Below are 20,653 nucleotides of genomic sequence, written 5' to 3' on the forward strand. Positions count from 1 at the left end.
CTTGACATTCGTAATATCTATGATCTTATTATACCTAATGACCAAATGGTCAATGATTCGTAAGTAGTGGCTAAGGTTGTAGATGAATTGCCATGGAGATGACACTTTTTTCCTTATGAATGATTGCTGTCCTCAACAATATCCTTAGATAGAAAGTAAGAAAATGACTCCTAAGCAATCATACTGGTGCTTAATGCAACCTTTGTCTTCATCCAATTCTTCCTCTTGACAAAACATTTATGATTCAAAGACTTGCCATGAACTTTTGGGCATATGGTTAAGAACCTATTCAAGTTTGAGTGGCATATTACAATTTATAACCTCCATGTATAGGACTTGCTCCATTGAAGAAATTACTTCACCTTGTCCCCAATGTTCTTTCAAACATTCTATATGGGACATAAGATAAACATGAATGCCCAAGTGTGTATTGAACTTAGAAGATACTTAACTATTTGTTTTTATAATTTAGGTAAAGGATTTGATTGGATTGTTTAGTTGTATGGCCAAGAACTAATTCGATTTCGAGTGGAATGTTATGATTCACATCCTCCATATATAGGATGTAATTCATTGAGACAATTAGTTCATCTAATCGAAAGTGTTATTTTAAACATCTCAAGCAGGACATCAGATAAATATGGACGTACAAATGTAAATTAAAGTTAGAAGATACTTAGTTGTCTTTGTAATCTAGATTAATGCATAGTACCTTGAAGATAGTTTATAATACATATTAATATATAGTGAGGTAGAGTCCATTGGTACATTTGAGCACTGTTAGATGCCTTTTGAGGATTAAAATGAAGGCTAGAAACGGTTGAAAATTATTAGCTTATTATGTAGAAAGTCTAGCACACATTGTATTCTCATTGCTTTGAGTCTTTGTGCGGTAGAAGGTCTTAAGTCATATTCGCATGTTAGCAAGAATGGGCTATTTGGCACTTAAAACCTTAGTATTGTTATAACTAAACTCAATTTGGTCCATAAAACATAATGTTGCCAATTGGATTGACGATGGGAGGTATAGATAACATATATATTCCAAGGTATGATAGTCATATTGGTATATATGTCCCTCTCGAGATGTTTCAACAATGATGTGTATACGGGACTTCAATTGTGAATAGGTATGGCCAAAACCTAGCATGAGAGCCATTATCTATTTTAGTCAGCTAGTAATGTGCATGTGGGTCTCCAACTTTTAGAAGGCTAATTACTAGAAATAATAGCAAATTGTGATTGATGGTCACCGTTGATTTCAGTGGCCAAACCATAGACTCCACAATCAAATGAGCCGTGTTGGATGATTCTTTTTTGTAAGAATGAAATGACCTATCTATGGCACTTGTTCCATTAGGACTGGGATTGTATCATGCTTGGGCACTCCCACCACAAAAATATAGTCCATTGCTCATTGGGAACTTGCACAAAATGCAAAACATGCCTTGTCTATACTATTTTGCTTTGTTATGCTCACACATTTATTCATAAAGGATTTGTCATTTCTTTAGTGGTACAAACAATGTTTAGGATTGTGAAATCATGCTAAAGTTATGAAGTTTATTTAACACCTAGATAAACATGCATAGAAATTATACTTGAAAATTGCTTAGGCTCTTATATGTGCTATCAAAATTTTTCTAGAATAAGGGAGTAGCTTTTTCAACAGGCAGGAGCCTCATTTTATATGTGCTTAATTTAGACAAAGAAAAGGGCCTCTTCTATCATTGTCTAAAAAAATATGAAATGTTTGTTTGGTGGGCGTATAAAGTCATTTCGGACTAGTCAAACTCTTTATGATTGAGCTTGAAATGCTAATTAATCCAATTGACTATCTTGCACTCAAAGGTCTAGGTAAATTCCTCCACATGTGCCTTAATAACCCATATGCTTTAGAGTGGTTAACCTCGGTTGTCCCTCCTTGCTATAGGAAGGGAGAAATCGAGTAGGCAGGCTTTGTAACTTAACTTCTCTTTATAGAGTCCATCATTCATTATTTGTTTAAGGCTATGACTTCCCATCAAGTAGAACATCATACTTGTTTGCCATTAAAGTTCTAGATGAAACCTCTGAATTTCTTCTTTACTCTCTTGTAGCTTATAGGATTTAGGGTTTCTCTCCCAACATTGACTTGATGGAAACTCAAAAGGGATGTATCTACACATCCATCTCAAGGTTGCACGAGCTGTGCATTGAAAAAATATGTTAGCCTTCGAATATGGTGATGAGAGTCTTGAAGCAATGCTCTAATGATGGCTTTGCTTAAATTTCTATTGGATGGATCTGAGCTACAACATATAGTGATCTTCCATCAAAGCTATCCCATTTCTAATCTCAAAATGTTATTTTTGAAGAGTTTGTTAAACTACATGATAAATGGGATAGCTCTAACATAAGATCACTACTTGTTGTAGGTTGTAATTGTCCAATATAAATTCAATTAGAGTCTCTTTAAGTAGAGTTTCAAAATGGCATGATAATGAAACATAAGTGGCAAGTCTTGCCATGTACGTTGAAGTGGAAGAAGCATATTCTCGAAATATCCAAGATATGCATTGCTTTCTATGTTTTAAAAATGCATGGTTTACACAATTCAACTCAATTCATTGTAGATGTGTAGTCTTTGTCCTATAAGCTCTACATGTTGAAGACTTTGTACTAGCCTAGAGATACACACCATTTTATGAGAACCATAAGCGCTTATTTGGATAGGCACTCCAATGTCTTATGTAGGAACCTCTAAATAGGAGAGCTTGCTAAATTCATTCTTAAAGTTAAAATTTAGTGATGATGACTCAAACAATCCCAAGAAGAATGCTTTAGTTGATGAGATTGTCATCCCAATGAGTTTGGATACTCATCACAGTACGTGCATGCCATTTCCTTGTGGGAGCACCTCTCTCATTGGTTTTGAGTTATACATGGTTGAACAAGTTGGTAGACTTTACAGATGTTAATCTTAACACAAGGACCTTCTTGAATACCTTCTAGTTGACTCCCTTATTGTGTTTTTTGGGTAGAAAATACAAGATGAGTTGCAATATTTTCCTATCAATAATCAGGGACTTAATTGGAAGGCATTTAGGAAGGGTCTTACATTTTGATTGACCTTTGTAAAGACTACCAACTTCTACTAGATAAAACTTAAGACAATCAACAAAAATGTCATCTTACAAGGAAGTGATTGTATGCATTTGTTGTTTTGAATATTTAGGGTTTTCTTGGATAATAATCAGATGTAGTAGAATATTGTTATTGTGATTGTAATCATCATCACTAAGTTTCGATCCTTGAGGTTGGAGTTACTAAGCTCTCTTCACTAGAGCATTCTTCTCAAGTCATTGGAGTGCTTGTTTAAGTAACTCATGGTTCTCGCCATAGCGTGTTTCTTTTGGCTACTTCCTTTCTAAATTCCAAGACGAGACCTAGTGTGAGGAGACTACTGTGATATCCTCAAAAAGGCAACTATAACACCAAGGTCTTACCCATGGTAAAAGTCTTATATGCAACCTCCATCATAACTTATTCACAAGTTGGTATTCTTTATATAGTGATTAACTTTTAATTAGACTTAGGATTTGTGTTCTTATTGTTGTTGTATGAGATTTTAGTATGCTTGTCTTTTACTTATCTATTTGTTGCATGGTGTGCCTTTAAGTCTTTGGATTTTTATGAATTATCTTTAAATCTCATTTTAAGGATTGTAACATGGAGTGTACAAAGTTCAAATTTCTATGGGACTCTCTTCCATGTGATCTCCATCTTGTTATTTTTGATTGCTTGGGATACACTTGGTCTCTTGATCTTGATTTATATGTATTGACAAAATGCTTGTGTATAGTGATGGTGGATCGAGGATGCTTTATTTTATTGAGACTTGCCATTCGGTGGGTTTAAGTCAATGGTGAGTTCTACCTTCAATAATAAACTATGTTATCAAATCCTTATGGTGTTCCTTAGATACCAAGCTATAAGAACATGTTGAGATGGTTGGCTAGTTCCTATGAAGACTCAATTTGAGGAAGTGTACAAAGAGTTTACTACTACACAAGATGACATTGTTTTCGATGAGCTATAACATTGGTGATAGTTTGTATAACAATTGATGATAGAGATTAACACTCTTAGTTCTACTGTAATTTAGTACTTAATTTTAGTGTTGAAATATTTGAGCTTTTTTACTTTATTTTTTAATAAATTTTTATTGCAGGCATGTAAGAAGTCTCAATTATGTAGGAAAAATACATTAAAGAGAGAGACTTGGAAGCATGAAAAAATGAATCAAATGGTTTTGGCAAGGGTAGTAGATGATATAGACTATCTTAGGTTGCATTAGTTGCACTTTATAATCCAAACAAAGATTTGGTAGCTTTGAGTTCTTGTAGATGGTACATAAGCCAAACTTTCACTTCCAAAGCTTTATATAAACTCATGTACATATTGTAATGCAAACGACAATACTATGCCATTATTCTTTTTTTACAAAAAAAACATTCAACATTTTGGTGTATCAAGCTATATTATTATGTGTAGTTTTTAATACCATATGGATTCTATTTGTATAAATAATGCCCAATGAGTATGCAAGAAAGGAAAACAACCAGGGAGCTATTGGTTGCAAAACTATACATGGCAAACCAGTAGCTTCCTACTTTTCTTTTAAAATTGCATAAGCATGTTTATGTTCATGTGTAATATTGCATAAATGTTGCAAATAGAATGCTTTTAAATAACCATGTACATTGATGCAAAAAGTAAACCCATAATGTGTTTAAAAATAGATTATAAAACAAACATATTTTTTGTACATTGAATGTGACCATAGACATGGGTTCATTGATGTGAGTTTAAGTATGATTATAGACATGCCCATAATTATTTGTACATTATATGTGACCATAGACATGGGTATGTTGACATGATTTTTAAGTATGATTCTAGATGTGTCCATAAATTTTTAAAATTGTTGAAAAATGTGTAAATATGATAGTATGAGGAGAGTGTCTCCTTTGAATGGTATTGGAATTCTAGTCATATTGTAGTGTAAGCCCTACATTTGGACATGTAATACTCCTTACTATCCATGCTGGCATAGTCCGTAGATCCTCTTGAGCAGCTTGGGGATATGGGTTGCTCTCCTTGTCTTAATCTCAAGCTGATGAGAGGAGACCGTGAATTGGTTAATGGCTACTTGCATCATCTCATGTGGCATACATATGCTTTAGTATCCAGGTCTCTCAATGAAACCGTTTGCTATAGTCCCCATAAAGTGATTTTTAAAGTATGACACCTTTGAAGGGAGGGGCTGCAAGGGTGAGATTTATGTATGTTACATGTGGAGCTAGTAGAGATCTTGTCTCATGACCATATTCCTCTCAATGCGAGACATGTATGGAGTGGGACTTAGGGCCATCTTGAAAAGGGGGGGGGGTTTGGTCCATGTCAATATTCCCATATCTTATGTAGTACTCAACTTGTACATTCTCATGTGCTACCTATGCTAGCTATCAATAAACTTCAAGAGCTCTCCTAGGCAGTTTGCTTGGGTGCATGCAATGTACTTTGTGTATGAAGTTGATGGTCTAAAAGAGGGTGTCCAATATCAGGGGAATGCAATAGACTCTACTCCAATGATACCATGTGGTATTGATGGTTTGCTATGAATCATGAGAGAGAGAGAGAGAGAGAGAGAGAGAGAGAGAGAGAGAGAGAGAGAGAGAGAGAGAGAGAGAGAGAGAGAGAGAGAGAGAGAGAGAGAGAGAGAGAGAGAGAGAGAGAGAGAGAGAGAGAGAGAGAGAGAGAGAGAGAGAGAGAGAGAGAGAGAGAGAGAGAGAGAGAGAGAGAGAGAGAGAGAGAGAGAGAGGCAACCTCAATAATAGTAGATTGAAATCACAAGGAAACATCAATAGTAGATTGATATTATGGATGATAAAAAAGTACAAAGATAGGACTTCATTTGATAGGCCTATGGATTCCCCCAACCCTAATCGTAGACTAATATACGCACATACATATACTAAGTTATTTTGATATGTGAGCACACCCACTAAGGTGTGTTCATATACAAAAATAGTTTAATAACTAACAAATCCCCTTTAAGATCATGGGGGGTGATTGAACTCGTGACATGAAACATAAAAACAAGAAATATGGGAAGGTCTTACCTCACAAGAGACAATGTGTAAACTTGTACAAAAGATTTTGATAGGAGATATGCAAAGTAGGAAGATATTTGCAACGGGATCTAGAACTAGGGTGTGCTTTTTCAAAAAGCTTAGGGATTCAAAGTTGATCATAATTCAAAGGTGCATGTGCATGGCTCAAAGGCGTAGTTTCCATGAGTAGAGGCCCAAGAACCAAGTGTAACTCTTGGGCTCAATGCAAAGGCCATGATTTTTTTTAAAAAATCCCCCTAAAAAAGATACCTCCTTTGAGAATTAAAAGAAATAAAATACTAACTAAAAAGAAGTACAAAATTTTTTGGATTAAAATCCAAGTTGACTGTACCACACAATTATTTAAGGTATATAGTGGAAACGTCTTAACATATGCTTGTGCATGGCCAATGTCTAATTTCAATTACACTTTTAATAAAAAATAAATTAAAAAAACATATTTGTATTGTTTTTCACCATTATCTAAGGTACAATAATTGAATGGAGATTGGCAAGCCTTTATTTAGAGGTCAAATAGACTCATTGTTGTTGATCTGTTTTGGTGTAAGAGGCGGTGGCTACATAGTTGGCAAGCTATTTCTCTTATAGATCTTTTTATTAATATAACTAATATACTTGTGGTAGGTGCTTTTGAGTGGCTTATTTTTAGTGTAAAAGGTACTAAGAATCAATTTGATGTATTTACTTTGTTATTATTTCTCCATGAGAATGGCAACCATATTCTCATATCTCATTTTTTGTGCTATCTTGGGGACTTTTCTTCCTTTGTTAGACTATTAATAAGGACGACATTTTTATTATGATAATCTAAATGACTTTTGAGTGTTAAAAGTAAAATTTTCCTCCTTTGTGTTGCCAAAATTCATGTGATTGACTAGTTATTTTTTACTTAAGAGAGATTGGTGCTTTCTTATATCTACAATTTTTAATAGGTTTTGATCATCATGAGTTCACAATCTAGTGTTCTTGTAGCAATCAACACGGGGCAAAGTAGAGATTCCATCTTGTCTTCTACAAATATGCTTGTAGGTAAATTTTCCCTATTTTGTGTTGCCATAATTCATGTGATTGATTAGTTATGCTTGATTTCTATTAATGTGCTACATTTTATCAACATTTGGGTGCAATACAAGTTTAGGTGTAGCACATAACTCTTGATTTGCTTTGCTGGGATAAGTTTTTCTTTTCTGTTGAATGGATAGGGGTGTACTGAAAGTTGAGGCTCAGAAATCCTTTGAAGTGTCAATCTCGTGTGTCTATCATGATTTGCATGCCATTTGGTTGCCATCCATGTAACTCGTGTGCCATATTATCTATATATCACACAATCTATTGAACCATAGAACATCTCAAATATCGAATCCTAGAGGTATTATTTTTCTATAAAATTTTCTTTTTGAGTACTTATGTGTAATTCGTTCCATTCTATTTTGTGTAAACATGATGATTAATGTGATGGTTTGAAATTTGCATTTGCATTGGTGTACAAATCTGTATGTGCTTTGATTCTAACATTTGGGTTTGATTACAAAAGAGTTAGTGCCTCTTGATGCCACAATTAATTCCTATGACATATTTGTCATTACTAGTTAGTATGCAAATACTTATCATTTAGGGTTTTACATATAAATATTTAAATGCATTGCATAGGTCATAGTATTAGAGAGAAGAATGATCATTCTCTTAATAGAAGTGTGTAATAGGAAAGATGAAGAAGAGAACTCGATCATCGATACATATCATTCTTAATCTTGGGTGCACATGTGTCTAAGGTGAAAACATCTACAATTAGAGATATACCAAAGCATTATAAGGATAGAATTTTAGCTCTCAAACAAAGTAAGATTGATTCTCACCTTGTTACAAAGGCATTGATGCAAGGCAAAACTTGGATATTGAAAATCATTGAAAGTTTTGACATAGTACAATGTCAAGTCATAACAAGGGATATGACTTTCAAGTAAAATTCTACCCTCTAAACTAAATACGTTCTCATTTTTTGATTGCTTAGCTAACATTTGCTTTACAGGTACTTTGTCATGTGACAAACTTTATGCTTGGTATTTAAATATCATAGATGGAGAATACTCAAGGGAAACTAGTTGTGCCTTGACCAAGACACATGTCATAGTAGAGATGTGGATGTTACTATCATTTGTGAAGCTTGTGAGCCCCAAAAGTATTGCAAATAGAGGGTGATTGGCCCACGAGTATAATGGGTTAGGACATTGCAATGTTAATGGAGAATCCACCCACTAACTTCTATTTTAAATTAGATGATAGGAAGATTTAAGAGTACAATTACCTATGGCTCTATACATCTTAGAAATTGTGGAGTCTCGTTTAATATCCCAGCTGCATAAGTTGTAATACCAACGATTGTACTTTTTGGAATTTTGGCTAATAGAACACAAGTACTTTACAATATCCTACGCTTGCAATCTTCTAAAATTTTTTAATTTTCTCACTTGTAATACATTCATGAACTTTATCTAAAGTTATTTGAATGTGTATACATGGATATTAATTTCTAAGAAAAGACAAATGCACTCGAATGCACATTGAGGGAATGAGATGCTTTCATTTATTTTATTTTTTTTGAACATGTATACACAGATTTTTAAATAGAGATAAGACACACATCCAAACATCTACCGAAGGGGGGAGGGGATGTCTCCCCTCCAAAATTACATGATGATAGACTATGTGTGTATTTTTTATTTTATAGCAATTGTTTTGAACATGTAAACATGCTTTTTTTTTGAGATATGACACATATACATGCACACCCATGTGCGAAAGAAAGGGGAAAGAAAGACACGATCCCTCTAGATATAGTTGATATAGTGGAAAAGTGCCACACTAACATATGTATAGATATATGTCAAATTTATAAATACATCAATTAGAAGTATAAGTAAATATCATGTGTGGACAGTCCTTTAATGGTTCAAAAGTTAGGGCTTTTTAAAGTTAAAACTAGTTCAGTTTTTATTTCATTGTTTTCCCATTGATTCATTTCACAAATTCTCTCTTCATCTCTTCACATCCACCATATCCCTCCTATATTCTTGATATATATGTGTATTGGCATTGTTTGATTTCACAAACTCTCTTTTGATCTCTTCACATCCATCACAACCCTCCTATATTCTTGCTATAGATGAGTATGCATCAAAGAATAGTATGACTATTTTGAACAAGAATGATTGCATTATTTTATTCATTAAAGCTTAGAAGGTAACATGTGCATTTGATAGCCCAAATGGCATAACCCAAAAGTGGCATAGACCTCTTTCAGTCCTAAGCAGTGTTTTGTACTTATCCTTTTCTTTCATCTAATTTGATGATAACACGATCTTTATGAACACTTGCATTTTTTACCTCCTCCAAATTTAGATGATCAATGTGTGGGATTGGATACCTATTCTTATGGTGCTCTTGCTAAGGTCTCTATAATCAATGTGTCAGAGAGAGAACTGGGGAGAGAGAAATAGGAGAGAGAAGACTGCAAAAGAGAGAGAAAAAGAGTGACAAGGAGAGAGAAAGACTAGATTTAGAGAGAGAAAGACAGGAATAAAGGGGAAGCCATAGAAGCTGTGAGCCAGATGGGAGAGAAAGACTATAATTGTATTAATGTGTCAAAAAAAGATGTGAAAAATTACATCTCTCCTTTTATACCAATGTCAGTGTGACATGGTATAATATCAATGTTACTTACACTAATTTGTTATTCCCAGCTTCTTACAATCCATCCCTTCCCAAAAGTTTTTTTCCTCAAAAACAAACCTGGAAACAACTAGAAAAAGATGGATAGAACAAAGTACTACTCTGTTTTTACAGCTTTACAAATGGGAAATGAATGAAGTATGACTAACTACATGAGCTGAAATTGAAGAACGGAAGTAAGCCCCAACTATATACATGATTTGGAATACTCCAGAAGCATATGGAACCATAAAGTCTTCAACAAATAATCTCGAAACAAAGTAGACAGCTTGCTGAGTAAACAGACCCTGTTGGACCAAATCTGCCATAACTTCTAGTAGAAGTGTCCAAATGGGACGTTCCATATATCAAAACGAAGCTCTTGAAGAGTACTTTAAGCCCATATAGATAGCTTAATTCTGAAAATTAGGCAGGATAAAAACTGTTCTAAAACTGCGTGCTGTCCTGAACCAGTCTGCATCATTACTAGCTCCATAAGCAATAGGCTTCAGCCACCAATATATCCCTCAAGTAAGGATACTCATCTAATATAGAATCAGGTCTCCAAGAAGCTTCTTCAAGTGGTAAACCTCTCCATTTGATCAAATACTCCACAATAGAACGTGATCGAAGCTTCTTTTCACGTTGACCTCTAACAGCCTCTGGGATGTACTGAATAAGACCGTCGTCATCAATAGGTGCAGCTCATCAACTATATCCACTTGATCACCATAATAAGGCTTGAGCTGACTAAGATGGAAGACATTATGAATCTTTGTAGAAGAGGGAAGCTCTAGTCTGTATGCCAAATCTCCAATTCGCTTAAGGATCCTGTAAGGGCCATAAAACCTGTGGGCAAGCTTATTACTAGATCCATCTTTTAACATAGAGTACTTGGATTTGAGCACCTTCAACAAAACCAGCTCTCCTTCTTGGAACTCTAAGGGCTTCCTCTTCTCATCAGCATACATCTTCATTTGATCTTGAGCCTTCCTTAAATTCACCTTACATTGCTGAAGAAGGGTCTGCATTCTTTCCAACTCTTCTTTCCCATGAGGATTGATCTTTTCATTAAAGATGACTGTGGGTAAGGGCACCTTGTAACCATACAAAGCCTCAAAGGGTGAAACTCCTATGCTCGCATGAGTGGAATTGTTATAAGCAAACTCAGCCAAGTGTAACCAAGAATCCCATGAGGTTTGGACATCATAGCAAAAATGGCGAAGATAAGTCTCCAACCATTTATTAACTTTCTCTGTCTGTTCATCAGTTTGAGGATGATAAGCCGTAGATGGAGCCAATTTAGTACCCATAGATGTAAATACCGCCTGCCAAAAGTTACTCATAAACTTTGAGTCTCTATCATGGATAATCACCTGCGGTAATCCATGTAGTCTAAACATATGCTCCATAAACTGGTTGGCCACTTGAGAAGCAATAAACTGAATCTTGGTTGGAATAAAATGGGTTGCCTTGGTGAGTCTGTCTACCACCACATAAATACTATTCCATCCCTTCTTGGTAGTAGGTAAGCCAGTAATGAAATCCATAGTAATATGAGTCCATTTACCCGTAAGAATAGGCAATGGCTGTAACAAACCTCCTGGCTTATGGGTGCTGTCCTTATTTTGCTGACAAGGCATACACTTCATAACAAAGTCCTTGACATATTTCCACAGTCCTTTCCAATAAAAGCTTTTATTGATCCTGTCATAGGTCTTGAAAACTCCTAAATGTCCAGCTAGAGGCGAAGAATGTAACTCCTCCATAATTTTCCGCTTAAAAGAAGAAGTAGAGGGAATAACAATCTTGCCTTTCCACCAAATAAGACCATTTTTAAGCTGGTAATGCGAGATTTCTTCCATAAGACCTTGCTGTAATTTCTGAAAGATTTGGCTGAATTCCTCATCTAAAAGATAGGCCTCCTGTAGTTCTTCAATCCAGTCATTATGTAATTCTGTCATAGCTGAAACTTTGCAGGCCCACATACGAGAAAGAGAATCAGCCACTATGTTATCTTTGCCCCTTGTATGACTGATGTCAAAATCATAATTCTATAATGTAGCTACCCAGCGACGTTGCTTTGGAGTGAGATTTGACTGAATAAGGAAATACTTGAGTACCCGGTGATCACTATGTACTCTGAATCGGCTGCCATATAAGTAATTGTGCCACTTCTTGATTGCATGCAAGATAGCCAACATCTCCTGGTCATAAACATTCATGGCTATTTCTTTATCTGTAAGCTTACGGCTCTCAAATGCAAATACTCCATGCTCCTGAAGCAAAACAGCCCCAATGCCACTGCCACTAGCATCACACTACATAGTAAACTCTTTAGGGAAATCCGGGCATACTAAGATAGGAGCAAAGGTAAGGAGTTCCTTTAACTGGTTGAAGCTGCTATCTGCAAGAGAATGCCAAAAGAAAGCCTCCTTCTTCAACCTGTCAGTCAAAGGAGTTGCAATTGCCGCATAATGCTTAATAAATTGGTGATAGAATGAAGATAAACCAAGAAATCCTCTAAGAGAGGTAGTAGTAGTAGGCGTCGGCCAATCTCTTATGCATTGCACCTTCTTGGGATTAGCTTGTATTCCTTTTTCATTGAAAATATGCCCGAAGTATTCCACTTTAGTCTGCATGAAAGAACACTTCTTCTCCTTAGCAAAAAGCCTATGATATCTCAATACATAAAAAACCCTCCTCATATGTGCCAAGTGATCCTATAGAGTCTTGCTATAGATTAAGATGTCGTCAAAGAACACCAAGACAAACTGAAAGAGGAAAGGTTGTAAAATCTTATTCATCAGGCTTTGGAAGGTAGCTAGAGTGTTTGTAAGCCCAAATGGCATCACTAAGAAATGATAGAGCCCACGATTAGTCCTGAAAGCAGTCTTGACTTCATCACCCTCTCGCATGCGAATCTGATGATACCTTGACCTCAAATCAACCTTCGTAAAGAATCGAGCCCCCTTAAGCTCATCAAGTAAATCATCAATCCTGGGTATAGGATACATGTTCTTCACTGTGATCTTATTGAGATCCCTGCAGTCAATGCACATTCTGAAAGATCCATCTTTCTTTTTGACTAACAGGACTGGGGATGCATAAGGTGAAGAACTTGGTTCAATGAATCCCATTTCAAGAAGTTCCTTGATTTGCTTGGCTACTTCCTCTCGTTCACACTTTGATAATCTGTGAGGTGGCTTATTGATTGTCTTTGAGTTGGGCTCCAAATCAATGGGGTGATCCACTGCTCTCTTAGGAGGCAATGAAGTAGGTACTTCAAATAGATCTCTATACTCCTCAAGAAGAGCTGTCAAGGCTAGATGGTTTGCTAAATTATTGGATTGATCCTGTGTTTCTTTATTCAAATGCAAAACAAATATTTGTGAGCGCTTCTTGTACTCTCTTTTGAGTTGTTGAATGGTGATAAGCTGAAAATCTGATCTACTAGGAAATCCCTGTAAATGGATAGGATGTCCATTGGAGATAAACTCCATATACAACTATGAGAAATCCATAGTGATCGTGCCTAGTGTCATCAACCAATCACAATTGAGTACAATATCTATAGGCCCCATTTCCAGAGTGATCAGGTTTACCTTGGCTTCAAAATTTTCAGCCAATTGTAAAGAAACCTGTGGGCAAATCTGTGTACTGATTTCCTCTTCACCATTAGCCACTTGAACTCTAATGGGCTGCCTTGGTGAGACTGTCTACCACCACATAAAGGGAACACAATTTATCTTACCCATGATGGACTTATTCACAAAACTATGAGTACTGCCACTGTCTATCACGATGAACACTGGCTTTCCATATATGCTTCCCTTCATACGGAGTGTATTAGGGCTCTTAGATCCTGTCAAAGCATCCATATAGATAGAACAATTAGTGGCAGCAAGCGACTCATCACAAATTCCACCTGGGTCAAACGGAACACTTCCACCTGGATCAAAAGGAAAAGAGTCGGCTGGATCATAAAAATACTCCTGCCCAACTTCCTCCTCAAGATCTTCATTTTCAGCATTAAGTGCCATTGCATTAGCTTCATCTATGTCATCTTCAAAATCCTCAAAAACCAACATACTCTGAAGCTTGCGTTTGACATTTTTGTATACACACTTTGAGGCATTTAGGATTTGTATTGGCTGAGATGGACTTAGGCTTGCTGTCCCCCTGTTTGAAATCAAGTCTTGGACTGTTTGCTGTCTTGAAATTACTTTGAGGCCTAGAAGCATTGAATGGAGGATAAGTTGGTACCCGTAAGCTCCCATTTGGTACATGATTACTTCCATAAGTGTTACCAACTTGCCCCTGCTTTAAAACAATCCTTGGCTGTCCAAAACCAGTCTGAAATGAAGATTCTTTTCTATACTTTCTTCCATAGTGCTCTGTAAGCTCAATAGTCTTAAAGAGTGAAGTAGGATTTTGTGCCATAACATCAGCTGATAAAGATGGCTCCAAACCATACATAAACTTGTGAAGCTTAGCCTCATCACTGATGCTTTCCACATACATGGTCAGGTTGAGGAATTGGTTAGTGTACTCTCTTACACTTAGGCCCATCTTTGTGCTAATTTCTCTTTCTCAAGAGGAGAAACAAAAACTTCAGCCATAAGTGCCTTGAAAGCTTCCCACTTCTCTACAAGTATATTTTCTTTCTTAATATACCTCCACCAAGTATGGGAAAATCCCTCCAAATGCAAGGAAGCAAAGCGAATCTTCATGTCATCAGTTTTAGGGTATATGTCAAAGTAGGACTCCATCTTAGAGGTCCATTCCTCTAAATCAGATGGTGAAGATGACTGACCATTCAATTTGGCTAAAACAATTTTGTCCTTAAACTCCCTTTCATGAAAGGGTTGCTGTCCCAAAATTTGCTGATCAGGATTACCAAGTATACAACCTCCAAATTGAGACGGAAATCTTCCAACAGGTGGCTGAGAATTACTATGCAATCTTCCTGTTGGTAGAGCACCCCTAGAATTTTGAGTATGCAGTCCAAAAGCTTGAGTATTGGCTGCATTCAAACTGCCCAAACAGTCATCATGCCTCTGTGAAGCCTCTCCTATTTCATACTGACTATTTGGAATGCCTCTTCTTCCAATAATCCCATATCCATGACCATTTTGGTTAGATGGCTGAAGTGGGATTGAAGGGCCACTGTTTGAACAAGCCTTTTCATTAGCTTCTCTTGATCCCATTTGCAACTGCATGAATTGAGAAAATTGTGCCATAAGTTGAGCATTAGATTCCACTAACTTATCAATAAAAGTCTTGGTTTGAGTAGTTGAATCTACCAACTTATCAATGGAAGACTTTGTTTGATCAGTATATAAAACTATCTACTCCATTCTTAACAAAATGGCCTCATGTCGTTCCCTATGTCTTTGTTCATGGGCACACATAGTATCATTGAGTATACTGACTTTTCCTTGTTGTTGAAGCTCTTCAGGGCTCTCTTGAAGTGTATTATCCAGCATGGAATCCCTGATTTGCTGAGCATAATCTTCCTGGACCTTATTTTTGCCTTTATGTCCTGCCATAATAGTGCAGTCCTGCAGTACCTCCTGTCAGAAAAACGGCTATAACTTTTGCTAGAGAACTTAGATTTCAGAATTTTTTAGTTCAAATAGAAGCTAAGAATGCCCTCTTCAAGATGAGCTATAGCACACTATAACAGGTTTAGGACAGAAAATTCTGTAGCTAGATTTCTGAGTCTGAACTGCCAAGTCCTGCACCCTGTCTAGACCTGTAAGTGCCCTGTTTTGACCCAGTAGTGCAAGATAGTAACACCAAATGGTTACCAGACCCTGTAAAAGGGTGTATAGGACCTGTGGGTACCCTGTAGTACCTGCACCTGTGCTTCAGTAATGAAGGGTGTACCTGTAACCACCTGTAAGTACCCTCTTCAAGATGAGCTATAGCACATTATAACAGGTTTAGGACAGAAAATTCTGTAGCTAGATTTCTGAGTCTGAACTGCCAAGTCCTGCACCTTGTCTAGACCTGTAAGTGCCCTGTTTTGACCCAGTAGTGCAAGTTAGTAACACCAAATGGTTACCAGACCCTGTAAAAGGGTGTATAGGACCTGTGGGTACCCTGTAGTACCTGCACCTGTGCTTCAGTAATGAAGGGTGTACCTGTAACCACCTGTAAGTACCCTGTAAGTGCCCTGTAAGTGCCCTGTAAATTCCCTGTTTTACCCTGTTTTGAACCTGTAGGTACTTGAGCCCTTGGAAAGTCTTCAATCTTCAATTCTCCACTCACTGTACCTGTGTGAGGGATAAAACGGCACGACAGGCTCCCTACACGGGCTTCAAATCACTGGGAGGTGGGCAAAGTTTCCCCCGGGTCGGTTGTTGCACCCTTTCGAGATATTTGATAGTGAGGGAGGGTCACCTCTCTTTTGTCCCACTATCTCCCCTGGCATCCACCTTTTTCCTCGGTGGGAATATCAACATGGCAGAGGCTAGTATTCTAATCAATCAGCATGAGATGCATTTCTGAAATATTCATTCAGCCTTTCATGAGATGCAATTGATTGGAATCTTGAAAATTTGGATAGGAGAAGGGTCTTACCAATGCAATTCAGTGACTCATTGATTGCTAGTACTTATCCTTTTACAATATTTCAGCTTGGGTAAAAGAAATTCAGCCAATCAATTGGATTAGAGTAAACAAGTTCATCAATCAATAGATTCAATCAATGGGATTCAATTGTTATGTTGAAATTTCAGATTGAAGCCTCTAATTCACAGATTGGAACTAGTATGCATAAAGCAAGCATTGCATTCATGAATGGATTGATTCAAGCAAAGGTTGGCTGAAAATTTGATGGATATTATTCAATTCTTTAATCTCTCAATCAAATGGATTAAGCTCAGCATTTGGATTAATGAGAGAGATTAAGAATTGAAGGAGAGTACCTTTGACATGGCTGATGATGACTTGATCAATCTCATATGCTTGGATAGAGCCTCCGGTTGTCCAATGTTGGTAAAATAATCCCCAATGCTTGTTTATTCAGTACTTAGGAACAATCTTGAAGCTTCAAATGCTTGAAATTGAAGCATTAGACCCATTTTCCCCAAATTTCTGCTCCATAGAAGCTCTTGAGCCTTCAATCTTTAACCATTTTGTGCTTAATCCTTGCAATTTGTTGAAGAATCCTTGCTGAGATGATCCCATGGGCTAAAAGGATGAAGAATCTTCAAGAAATTGTTGAAAATTAGAAGGTCGGGCTGAAGCTTTCATGGCTGCCATGGACTATTCACCTAGGGTTTAGGAAGAAGCCGAAGAACTTTGAATAGGGCTGAGAATCTTCATCTTGATGAAGTTTAATGCTTGCAAAAGACCAGGAGAAGAGTGCCAGGGCTGAAGGGAAGAGCAGGTTGAGCAGGGAGCAGGCTAGAATCAGCTCGAAAATTGCGCCGCAATTTTCGGGGCTGCCTGGCTGAGCCAAGGTTGAGCAACCTTGTGCTCATTCTGAAGCTTATGATAAAGGGGAAGCTACTCCAGGTGATTCTTGGCCAAGAAGATTAGGGGTTTGAGAGAAATGAACTGATCTTGGTGCTGAAATTCCATGAAACCTGCAGAAAACTCCAGGAAAGGGGAAAGAGAACTCCCTCTTTTCAAAGTAACCACAGTTTGTTCCCAAACTAAGCCTGGTTAACCATCCTTTACCCTAATTACCTCCAATTTTGCTTAAAATTTGATGATGACCTATCATTTAAGCCATTCTCCACCATATCTGACCTTGGATATCTCCAGATGTAGTCTCTTACTAACTGTAGATGATCTGCAGTACTCCACTAATCACTGTCTTGTACCATTTTTTGTCTGAAATTGATTTTGATATAGGAAAATAAGACTGAAAATAGAAGAAAAGAATGGATCAACGACCAATGCTCTGATACCACTTGTCATAGAGAGAACTAGGGAGAGAGAAAGAGGAGAGAGAAGAATACAAAAGAGAGAGAAAAAGAGTGATGAGGAGAGAGAAAGACTAGATTTAGAGAGAGAAAGACAGGAAAGAAGGGGAAGCCATAGAAGCTGTGAGCCAGATGGGATAGAAAGACTGTAATTGTATTAATGTGTCAAAAAAAGATGTGAATAATTACATCTCCTCTCCTTTTATACCAATGTCAGTATGACATGGCATAATATCAATGTTACTTACACTAATTTGTTATTCCCAGCTTCTTACACAATGCATGGGATTGGATACCTATTCTTTATGGTGCTCTTGTTGAGGTCTCTATAATCAACGCACATTTAAAAAAATCCATCCTTCTTCTTAGTAAGTAGCTGTTGAGATATCGAGCTCCACTCGTGATATGCCAGGGTGACCATTGTGCATTTATGTCACTGACTTGTTAGCGCAGATGCGGTTGGTACACCGCCCATGAATTATAGCTAGATGACAGCTATCCTTATCTACTCTAGTTCGTGGCTCAGTTAGTATGCCACCTTAGTTAGTTGAGTTTGGTTTGAGACCCATATATAGGGTTCTTCTATTTCTCTGTACTAGAGTTCTTTTTTTGGCATACACAACTAAGAAGAAAAAAATTGTTTTCGGCCTCCACCTTTGTGTGTATTCCCCCATTGTGCAAGCGAGAAAGCTACAAGTGAGACTCCTTCCTTCTCTCCCACAATTTTGACATGGTATGAGAGCCTTGTTCGTGGTAAGGAGCTCAAGAAAGCAAATCAAGTTCGCGGTGTTCTGGTAAGAGGACCAGTGTTGCTTTCATTTTTCTATTTTGGGAGCAAGTCTCTGTAGGTAGCACAGCCGGAAAGTGCAAGAGTGCATTGTCTCAGATTGAGACGTCCTTCGCGGTATAGCAAGAGGGCAGTATATGCTGCGTGTAAGGGATTTAGCCCTTAGTTGCCTTGTTTTTTTGATTTGAGGCCATTTCGGGGCCTGTTTTGAAGGCGGAAGTTTTCCGCACACACTCAGGAAAAGGCCCTGTTTTTTGCTGTGGGACCACTGTTCTACATGTCAGTGAAAAGTTACCATAGAAATTGCATCGTATGCTTGTGCGCAGAGACATTGGGAGTTACAGAATCATTCTTCTTGCCTGTTGATGCAAAATCGTCACTAGGAAGAGATTGTGTGGTCAAATACCACTTTCGTCAGTTTTGCAGATTTGCCCTTGTGAGACTGAAACTGTGTTTTTTGCAGTGACAGAATTCTTTGCAGTGTTCTGTAATGGCGTCTGATTCTCTTTCATAGATTGTCACTGAAAAGATTGACAAGAACAACTTCCAAGCATGGAAGTTTAGAATGATGAATTTCCTTATGGGAAAAGGATATTGGGAATTCGTTGCAGGAAACGAAGAAGAGCCAGTTCTTCCTGATGTTCCCAATCAACAGCAAATGCAGGCATTTAAAGGATGGCATGAGAGAGCCAGAAAAGTTATGTGTACTGGCTGTCTATCAGTATTTCAGATTCTATGATTGTGCATATTCAGGATGCAAGTACGCCAAAGGAGGCATGGGATACTTTATCAAAAATGTATAGCACAAATACGCAAGCCAAGAAAATGCAGCTCAAGCAAGAGTTGCACAATGTGCAGAGAGAAAGTATGAGCATCAATTACTACCACATGAAGGTGAAGAAGATTGCAGATGCACTTGCTTCCATTGGGTCGGCAGTGGAATATGATGATTTAGTTTCTGTGACCTTGAATGGTCTAGGAAAGGATTATGCACAGTTCCAAACATCGATTTCCGTCCGTGAAAGATTTCCTGATTTTGAGGAGTTGATTTCTTTTCTAATTTTTGAGGAGCAGAGAAATGGTGGTGCATCTTCTTTAGGAGGAACTTCAAAAGAAGCTGTCTTCTACTCAAATGCTGGAAGAGGTAGAGGCAGAGGTAGAGGAGGCCGATCTGGAGGCCGTGGTAGAAATCAGAATATGTAGCAAACTCAATAAAACCAGTCCTATGGAGGAGGACGTGATAATCTAGAGGCAAGGGGAGCCAAAGAGGTCGTGGTGGATGGCAAAGAGGCCAAAATGCAAACATCAATGTTGAATGCTACTACTGTGGTAAAATGGATCATATGGCTAAAGACTGCTATAAAAAGCAGAATGACATCATGAATGGAAAATTGCAACAAGGGAATTATGCATCTTCTAGTAGACAGGGTGATGACAGAAATGAGCATTTGTTTATGGTGCAGCACATGACCAATTCTATGACAAGTACAGAAGAAAGCAATGATATGTAGTATGTTGAGTTAGGTGCATCAAACCACATGACAGGTCATGCAGAATGGATGCATGATGCAAGGAAGATGGAAAAACCACGATTTTGTGGAGACTGGTGATGATACTGCACATCCTATTGTGCAGATTGGAAATATTCATTTGTCTATGCACGATAGGAAAAAGAAATACTTGTCGGATGTATTTCATGTCCCGAATATCACCAAGAACCTGGTTTCTGTTGGTCAAATGGTTGAGCAGGGCTTGCAGGTCAGATTTAATTCTCATGGATGCTTTGTTGAGGATATGAAAAATAAAGGTCGCTTGATAGCAAAATGAAAGAAGAAGGGCAGAATGTTTACGTTGGATGCAGACATGCCTAAATTGAGTGCATCAATGTTTGCACATGGGACCGGTGTAGTTGCAGATATTGATATCTGGCATAAACGCATTGGTCATGTTAATGTGCAGCGACTTAAATCAATGCAGGCCCAAAATATTGTTGCAGGATTGCCTAAATTCAAGGTTGCAGAAATGCGTAAGGTATGTGA

This window comes from Lygodium microphyllum, chromosome 28, assembly GCF_053477565.2.
Source record: "Lygodium microphyllum isolate KBCC chromosome 28, Lygodium_microphyllum_v1.1.10, whole genome shotgun sequence".
Classification (NCBI taxonomy): domain Eukaryota; kingdom Viridiplantae; phylum Streptophyta; class Polypodiopsida; order Schizaeales; family Lygodiaceae; genus Lygodium; species Lygodium microphyllum.